This window comes from Salvia miltiorrhiza, chromosome 8 (genome assembly GCF_028751815.1).
Source record: "Salvia miltiorrhiza cultivar Shanhuang (shh) chromosome 8, IMPLAD_Smil_shh, whole genome shotgun sequence".
NCBI lineage: Eukaryota > Viridiplantae > Streptophyta > Magnoliopsida > Lamiales > Lamiaceae > Salvia > Salvia miltiorrhiza.
Genome location: NC_080394.1, coordinates 41845418 through 41854994, shown reverse-complemented (window position 1 = coordinate 41854994; position 9577 = coordinate 41845418). Strand labels below are relative to the sequence as shown.

The window sequence follows — 9577 nt, the reverse complement described above, 5'->3', positions numbered from 1 at the left end:
CCGGTAAAAACCGGCGTGACCTAAGAAACTCCTAATTCCCTTGACATCAATAGGAGGTGGCAACTTTTGGATTACCTCCACCTTAGCTCTGTCGACCTCTAGTCCATGCTTAGATACCACATGACCCAAGACAATACCACGTGTAACCATGAAATGACTCTTTTCCCAACTCAAGGTTAGGCCACTTTCAATGCACCTTTGTAAAACAACATCAATCTTGTGCAAACAATCAGAGAAGGACTGCCCAAAAACCGAAAAATCATCCATGAAAACCTCCACAAATTTACCAATCATGTCAGAGAATATGGACATCATGCATCTTTGAAACGTCCCAGGTGCATTGCACAATCCGAACGGCATCCTCTTCCATGCAAATGTCCCAAAAGGTGTGGTGAAGGCAGTCTTGACTTGATCTTCCGGTGCGATTGCAATTTGGTAGTATCCTGACAAACCATCTAAAAAACAATAAAAATCATGCCCTGCCAACCGATCTAACATTTGATCAACAAAAGGGAGAGGAAAATGATCCTTTTTGGTGACGGCATTGAGTTTCCTGTAGTCGACGCACATCCGCCATCCCGTGGTAGGACGCGTTGGCACCAACTCCATCTTGTCATTGCGCACAACCGTCATTCCTCCTTTCTTTGGCACGACATGCACCGGGCTCACCCACTCACTATCGGCGACAGAGTAAATAATCCCTTCGGCAAGAAGCTTAAGGATTTCCTTGCGCACAACCTCCATCAGCATAGGGTTCAATCGTCGCTGGGCGTCTCGCTTGGGTGCAGCTCCTTCCTCTAGGTTGATCCTGTGCATGCATGTGGCTGGGCTAATGCCACATATGTCACCTAGGCTCCATCCCAGTGCTGCTTTGTTTCTCTTTAACACCTCGAGCAGCGCCGCTTCTTGCTCTTGAGTCAGAGTAGACGAGATGATGACTGGCTTCTCCTCGCCTTCTTCCAGAAAAACATACTTGAGGTTGGCGGGGAGGTCCTTCAGTTCCAGCGCTGAGCTTGGCAGAGCTGGCTGGGTCTTGCTGGAGAGCAGAGCTGGCTGGGTCTCGCTGGAGAGCAGAGCTGGCTGGGTCTCGCTGGAGAGCAAAGCTGGCTGGGTCTCGCTGAACTCTTCAGCTTCCCTAGCTAATTCCTCCATGTCGGCTGATCCAGCATAAACTTCCACGCATTCCTGCTCCTGTAAAAATACCTTCTCAACCAAGCCATTAATAGCATCTATATATGAGCATTCATTCATAAAGTTGGCAGAAGGCATAGCCCGATTTTCATGCACTGAGAAAGACACTGATTCCCCTAACACTGTCATTTTAATAGTTCCATTTTTGACATCAATCAAAGTGTTAGTGGTCGCCATAAATGGCCTTCCTAATAGCAGAGTGTGATCTCTACCATTCTCATGCACATCCCCAATCTCAAGCACTACAAAATCAACTGGCACAATCAAATCCCCGACTCTAACCAGAATATCCTCTACTATCCCACGGGGGTACCTGACGGACCTATCAGCAAGTTGTAGACACATACGAGTGGATTTCAAATTACCTAACTCTAATTGTTGAAAAATAGAGTAAGGCATCAAATTAATTCCCGCTCCCAGATCTAACATACCAGTGGCTTCCTTACCATTTCCCAAAGCAATATTAATAACAAAACTACCTGGATCGCGCTGCTTTGGTGGTAGGGATTGCTGCATGATTGAGGTTACTACTTCTGAGACTAGAATCTTCTCATTGTCACCGAACTTTCGCTTGTTGGAGACCAGTTCCTTGAAAAACTTCACATATGCTGGGACCTTTCTAATCACATCAAGGAGAGGAAGATTCACGTTCACCTTGGCGAGCATGTTGTAGAAGTCGGCGAACTGTTGGTCCTGCTTCTCTTTGCTTAATCTGCCCGGGAAAGGAATCGGTGGTCGATAAGGTGTAGAAGCTTTGTGGAGCTTGACCTCCTTCTCCTGCTCTCCTTCCTTCTGCTGGTCTGCCTTTTCTCCATCAATCGAGCTAGGCCGAGCTGAGCTTGGCAGTTCTGGTCTGGACTGAGCAGAATTCTGCAGCTCTGTTCTGATAAAGTCAGAGGAATCTGTTTTGCTCTGGCGGGATGGTTTCTCTGCTCTGACAAAGCCAGAGGAATCGGCTCTACTCTGGCGGGACGGTTCCTCTGCTCTGGTTTGTGTTAGAACATCCACTTTGTTATCCACCACTTTACCACTGCGGAGAACAGTGACAGCTTGAGCTTGGTGGGTTTGTAGAGGTTGGCCATGAAATTTCCCGGGCTGCTGCTGCTGTTGAGTTTGGCTCAACGTGCCCGACAATTGCCCCACGGTAGTCTCAAATCTTTTTATTGTGGCGGATTGAGACTCCATATTTTGCTTACTAATCTCCATGAAGGCTTGCAATGTCTCCTCAAGAGATGTTTTCTGTGGTGGCATGGGCTGTGCACTCTGCTGCGAGACTGATTGCTGCTGTTGGTGTTGATATTGTGGTCTGTATGGTTGGGGAGACCCCTGCTGTTGTGGGAAATATTGATGTTGTTGTTGATAGCCCATTGGGGGTGGTCGACGGAATTGATTTCCCCCAAAATTTTGATTTCCCCATCCAACATTCGGCTGGTTTCTCCATCCTCCATTGACATTTTGTTGGCCTTGATTCATGTTCTGCCCATAGGGTCTGCTTGGCCCTTGATTGTAGCCCTGAAATCCTTGTGCCGCATAGACCTCAGCTTGTCCTTCCGGAGTAAATTCTCCCATTCGATGACACTCATTGGCTCCATGGCTGAAATCTCCGCATATACCACATGGCTCCACGTACTGCAGGGTTGGATTCGGCGTGGCTGACATTGTCGGCGCTGATATCGGCAGAGTTGGATTCGGCTGAGCCGACATTGGCAGTACTGGATTCTGCACCGGGGCTGAATTTCCCGTCTTGTCCATCTGAAGATGTTGCACCTGTCTCACCAGATCGGCTACTTGCTTCTGCAGCTCAAACTGGTTTGTCACGGCACTAGCTTCCACTCTCCGTCCACGAACTGACTTTTGTTGGGAACTCTCGGCCAAAGTCTTGAAAATCTCCTTTAACTCTGTTGCCGTCTTCCTAGCTATGTTGCCTCCCGCCGTGCTATCCACCATAAATTGGGCAGTTTGCACCAACCCATCGTAGAAGAACTGCATCAACATAACATTAGTGAATTGATGTTGAGGGCATTGTCGGATGAGTTCTTCATATCTCTCCCAAGCTTCATGTAAAAGTTCGTCCGCTCCTTGGGTGAACTCCATTATTTTTGTTCTCAGCTCCTGTGTCTTGTGACTTGGGTAGTATTTCAGCATGAATTTTTCACAAGCATCTCCCCATGTAGTGATAGAGTTGGGCGGCAGAGATAGCATCCACGTCCTCGCCCGGTCTTTAAGTGCATAAGGGAAGCACTTGAGCTTGAGTTGGTCCTCCGTGAGTGTAAGCAGAGGAATCGTTTGCACTTGCGTGCAAAAATCTCGGATGAATTGCAGAGCATCCTCGCTTGGCATCCCGTGGAACACTGGCAGCAGATTCGAGTCATTGGGTTTGAGATTGTAGTTTCTCACAGCAGTGGGGAGCACGATTGCCGACGTGTTGGTATCTCCAATCACCGGTCTGGTGAAGTCTCCCATGTATTCCATGTTTTGGGCCATCTCCTCTTTGGCGTGCAGGGTTGGCTGTTCTTCCTTAGTGTGTTCTGCCGTGGTTGTAGTCTGCTCTGGCTGGTCAGATTCAGAGCTGGCTTCAGAGTGTGCCTCAGAATCAGAGTCAGAATATAACACGGCTGCTCTGGTGCGTGTGCTAGTGTTATCTAGCGGGGGAGTAAGTTTTCTTTTCAGACTACGACGTCCCTGCATACACAACACTTAACACACGGATTAAACGCACCGGGTAGGAGGAAAAGAAAAGTAACTACGAGAAAAACTGAAATTTAAATAAAGCAAGTAAAAACGACACAACTAAAACGCCTAAAACTTTCCCCGGCAACGGCGCCAAAATTTGACTCAACCTAGAACACCTCTAGTTTGACTTGCAATAGAACAAGGACATCCTAGTGATGGTAAGTTGACCCAGTGTCATCTCTCAAGGAAAGTCTTAAAGGGCTTTTAATTGTATCGCAGGAAAAACAGTAAAAGAAAGCAGTAAAGGTTTTGATTTAAAAACGTAACTTAAACTTAAATGTAAATTGAACTTAAACTTAGCCTAGGCAATAATTTAAACAACTCGAATTAAACCTAACTTAAGAAATTAAATACTTGTAAATTTAAAGACTTCTAATCTAGGCATGAAACTAAAGTGCATAATTGAAATTGCATAATTGAAAAGAAAACATAAACAATAACGAAAAGCATAAACATGATTAAACGAAAATAACTTGAATTGAAATATGAAATACCGTAATTGTCTTGAACGTGTAATTGTGTCACTCAATCACAATCCAAGAAACTAAACTAAAACGAAATTGAAATCTAACTTAGAACAATAAAAACTCAAAACTATGAACAACTATGAAAGCAAGTAAATCCTAAGCTTCGGATGCCAACAGATTGCAAAGATGGCGTCTAAAACTAGGGCAAGAATTTGGATGATTTTTTACAATGAAAACTATAGCCCTATTTATAGACTTCAACTCCTTCTGGATCACCATGGAAATTACCATGCAAAGCCGGACTCTAAAAGGAATAGAATCGTAGATGATAAGGTAACTCCAGCTATGACGCGCGCAACAAGTATTCTCCACTCGGCGGAAATCGCAGCTCTCGCCAGAGGAATGGTTATCGCCAGAGGAACGGATGACTTCTCTGATCTTGTCAGCGGAATGGGTTCCGCTCTGGTATTGATTCCTCTAGCGCTTCCTCCGCTCTGGCGGGTGATTTCTCTGGCATGTCCACGCTCGCCTCGATTCCTCTGACGGTCGACTCCTCTGGCGCTTTTCTCTCCTCTGGCGCCTTTCTCCTCTGGCTAAGCGAGTTCTCTGACTTAGCGAGTTCTCTGGCGGACTTCTCTGGCTTAGCGAGTTCTCTGACTTAGCGAGTTCTCTGGCGAATGACTTCTCTGGATCCGGAGCGCTTGGTTCCGCTGCTCTGGAGACTTGATTTCTCTGGTGGTTGATTTCTCTGGCCTATGATTCCTCTGGTCTGGTCTGGCGTAAAAACGCCATTTTTAGCCAAAAATCCCCAAAATTATACTCTTCCACCATTAAAACCTAAATCTCTTGAAAAGCATCAAATACACCATAAAACGCACCAATTTCCAGAAGATTTAACTTACAATGAGCACATTCAAACCCCTAAAATTAGAACAATTAAGCATAAATCAGCTGGCAATTTTGAAGTTGGCAATTCGTCCAACATTTTCACAGATAAGATACGATCGTAGGCAATCACAATGACAACACTCCTTCTAGCATCTACCGGAAAAATCACGTTTCACTTTCTTACAATCGTGTTGCAACAAAACTCAAATTCTTTGCACAATCAAGAAACACATATCAACAGTAAAACAAGAATAACCACCAAACAAACACAAACCCGAAATTCTCATCGAAAACCTTATTCTCTTCCACAAATTCATTCAAACTAGCAAGAGTCGAGACCAACAAACTAAGCATAGAAAGACTAATCTCGCCCAATGGAAAGCATAAACACAATAAAACACCCCCCCACACTTAAAGCATGACAAGTCCTCAGGGCACAAAAGAAATAAGAAGAGTTGAGAAAACGTCCCTGATTATCGGCATTGAGAAACTGAAGCATCGTGCGAGGTGGTGAAGGGGGGAATTCGCGGTCTGTGGCAGAGTAGAGAGTGGCAACGCTGCAGAGTAGAGATACAGTGCTGACTCTGCACGGCAGAGTCATAGTAGAAAATGCAGCGCTGGCCATTGCAGAGCTGGGTAGTTCAGCGCTGGCGGCAGAGTTAGAATTGCCGCGCTGAAGTTAGAACATGAACACCACATCAAAGTATCCGCGCAAGCAACAAAAACTTAGGAAAGACGCAAAACAAACAACAGAAAACAAAGAAAGAACAAGAAAAACCAAACAAGAAAAACAAAAACAAACCACGGTGGGTTGCCTCCCACCAAGCGCTAGATTTAGAGTCGCCAGCCCGACTTAGCAAGTGTTATCCGAAATCAGACTCAAGCTTGAACCACTCCATTATTTGGATCATTTCATCTTCATCAGCCACAACGTCTACCGATCCTAAAGATAAAATTGATGGAGTCATGCTCGTCCCTTTTAGACATGTGGAGTTCACCTCTTTTGCATCATCGTCACGTCCTTGCATAAAATTATTGGAGAAAAACGTGTCAGAGGCAATGATATAACAATAATGAACAACCAAAGAAATAGAGGGTGTAGAAATTTTGTTTTGCTTGGCATCGCTTAGTGTCTTGGCAAAGGCCAAGTTAGGCTCTTCCAACATCTCAGTGGAATCTTCCTCTAAATTTGCCAAACATTCTAACTCTATCACATCCTCATCCAACAAATCGATTAGTTCATCGCCATCCAACAAAGACACAGGAACCTCATCTTTCTCCATCTCTCCTTCTATCTGCTGCGCTGCCTTCACTTCCTGGCAGGGGCTCGTCAGAGCTGGGCTCGGCAAGACTGGACTTTGCAGGGCTGAATTCTGCAGTGCTGCATTTTGCGTGGCTGGACTGGGCAGCGCTGGACTTTGCAGGGCTGGACTGGGCAGCGCTGGACTTGGCAGCGCTGGACTTGGTAGAGGTGGACCATGCAGGGCTGGACTGGGCAGCGCTGAACTTGGTAGGGCTGGACTGGGCAGCGCTGGACTTGGCCGCGCTGGACTTGGCAGGGCTGGCACGTGGTTGGCAGCGTTGGGAGCTTGACTCATCAGAGCTGGGCTCATCATAGTTGGACTCATCAGAGCTGGGCTCGTCAGAGCTGAACTTTGCAGAAGTCCCTCCTCAGTCATGATCTCAGCAATTGGCTTTTCAGCAGTGAACTCATTGTCATTGTTGTCATAATCCTCCATGTCTAGATTTTCTCCCTTGCACTTGCGTATCATATCTCTCACCCAACTAACGATTTGAAGGACGCGAGTCTCAAAGCATTTTACTGTTGCATCCACAAACTCAACATCCTGTTGTGCCGATTGAATGACTGACATGATCGCGTGTATGAAGGATTGAATGGTGCTCTCAGGATCAGAATCACGCAAATGTATTTGGGAGTTATGCCCAACCTTAAAAAGTTTGGGCACTTTCGCCAACGTTCGTATGACTTCATGGTATTGGATCTGCGTAACTCCATACTTGGGAATTGCTTCCTCCAAAAGGCTCATGTACTCACAAATATCATAATAATGCCATAGAATTCCAATCTTAAGCTCGAAGCATGACGGCGGATGGCTGGTTCTTTGTAGTGCTGGACTTGCAGCGCTGGCGTGCTTGCAGGGCTGGCAGCGCTCTTCTTCTTCCTTGTCACCGGGCTGCTCTGTAAACACAGCACTTAACACACGGATTAAATGCACCTGAGGGAGACAATAACCAAAAACAAGAAAAAGAAAAAATAAAGCAAGTAAAAACGGAAAGAAAAGTGACACAACTAAAAAGCCTAAAACCTTCCCCGGCAACGGCGCCAAAATTTGACTCAACTAGAAACACCTCTAGATTGACTTGCAATAGAACAAGGACATCCTAGCAGTGATAAGCTAACCCAATGTCGTCTCTCAAGGAAGATCTTTAAGGGCTTTTAATTATGTCACAACGAAAGCTGTAAACTTGGATTATTAAACTAAAACATGGAAAGTAAATTAACGCAAAATTAAACTTAACTAGGCGAAAAGGAATTATTAACTAACGCTTATAATTTAAACTTAACTAAAAACTTAATCTTAAAATTATCTAGGCGTGAAACTATTAAACCCTAGGCAAGAATTAAATGAACTTAAAGTAAAGGAATTAACTAGGCAAATTGAATTTAAATAACTTTAATTAAAATCTTCTATTCTAATCTAACTAGGTAGAAGGACTTTTGCCATTATTAATTCCAGCAGAGACTTTTCTCTCTCGGTGGAATCACCTAGATGGGTTTCAAACCTGCGAATTAACTCACGTTGACCGGCACATCTCCGTTGCCGACGTTCTCGGTGGCTTCGACCAGGTAGAGCCTCCGGTGCAGCAGGTTCCGACCTCCTCCGTGAGCAGCAGCAGGCGTTCCGTGAGCAGCAGCCGCCGTGACCAGCAAAGGAGTTGCAGCAGCCGGCGTTCCGTGAGCAGATCTCCGTTGAGCAGCAGCAGCAGTCGGCGTCGTCTCCACCTACGGCCCGTTGCAGCAGAGCAGAAGAGAGGATAGATCTGCACCGGTCGTTGACCGCGCCGGAGGAGCAGCGACAGCCGCTGAGACGCGCTGCCGCCTGCCCCAGATCTCGGAGCTCGCTGCGCGACTGTCTCTCGCCGATCTCAGCTGCGCGACTGCACCGCGGCTCCCAGCTCTCAATCTCACGGCCACCGCACCCAGCAACGGGGAAGCCGTCACCTGCCCACCGCAAAGGAGGACTTCCGGCTTACCCTTCCGGCGGATGGCCACCAGTTCGCCGATCATCGGTCGAGACAAGGGGGGTCTTAACCTTCCCCCGGTTTCTTCCAACTTTGCTGTTCGAACTAAACATGATCTCTCCCATGGTATGCGTCTGCCTCCCAGGGAGTCGGGTACTGATTCCGACGCGGTTGCCGTCGGAATGCGATCTACTGGTAATTCTTCAAATCTGACAGATAACCAACCCACCCAGATTCTCACTTATTCCGACATCGTTAGCATCTCCCCTAAGAATAGAGTTTCTTATGCGGAGGCTACTGGCAAGAAGTCGGTGAAAATACAGGATTTGGCTGCTCACATTTTTCATGATCTGCGGCCTACTAAGGAGGGCGATCAGTTCTCCCTCAAAATACCGAAGGATCTATATCTTGAGGAGATTAAGGCCTTTGAATTTGCTTTGACAGGACGTTTGTTTCTTCAGAAAGGAGACAAACCGAGATCAACTATGGAACTAAAGTGGGAACTTCAGAGATTATGGAGTTTAGCCTCTGATTGGCAACTAATTCCTTTGGGAAAAGGTTTTTTCACTCTCCGATTTACTACGGCTGAAGATAAGGCTACAGCAAAGGGAAAGGCAGTTTGGGAGCTCTCAAAAGGGCTCCTCCGACTCCGTGAATGGACTTGAAATTTTGATCCTTTCAAAGAGAATTCCCCTTTGGCGGACGTTTGGGTTCGCATACACTATCTGCCGATAGAATACTGGAACCCACAGGTTATTTCTGGAATTGGCAGATATTTGGGTCACCCCTTAAAGATCGATGGAGCGTCGGCACGACGTGACTTCGGACAATTCGCTAGAATCCTTGTGGAAATCGATATGTCGCAAAATCTACCTTCTACTCTTTTAATTGATGGTGAGGATACATCATTCCATGTTGAATTTGTCTTTGAAAATTTGCCTCTTTACTGTCGTCGTTGCAAAATAACTGGGCATTCTCAAGAAACATGTCGAAAAAAAAGACGTGTGGAGCCGGTAGCTATTCAGGAAAATCTG

At 46.1% G+C, this 9577-nt stretch overlaps 1 non-coding gene across 1 annotated transcript; it reads left to right on the top strand.

Moving 5' to 3' along the window:
- Positions 1–3196: 3196 nt before the first annotated feature.
- Positions 3197–3303, top strand: LOC131002054 (small nucleolar RNA R71). Its single transcript, XR_009094135.1, has one exon. It is a non-coding gene; the product is annotated as a small nucleolar RNA R71 (small nucleolar RNA).
- The last annotated feature ends 6274 nt before the right edge of the window (positions 3304–9577 follow it).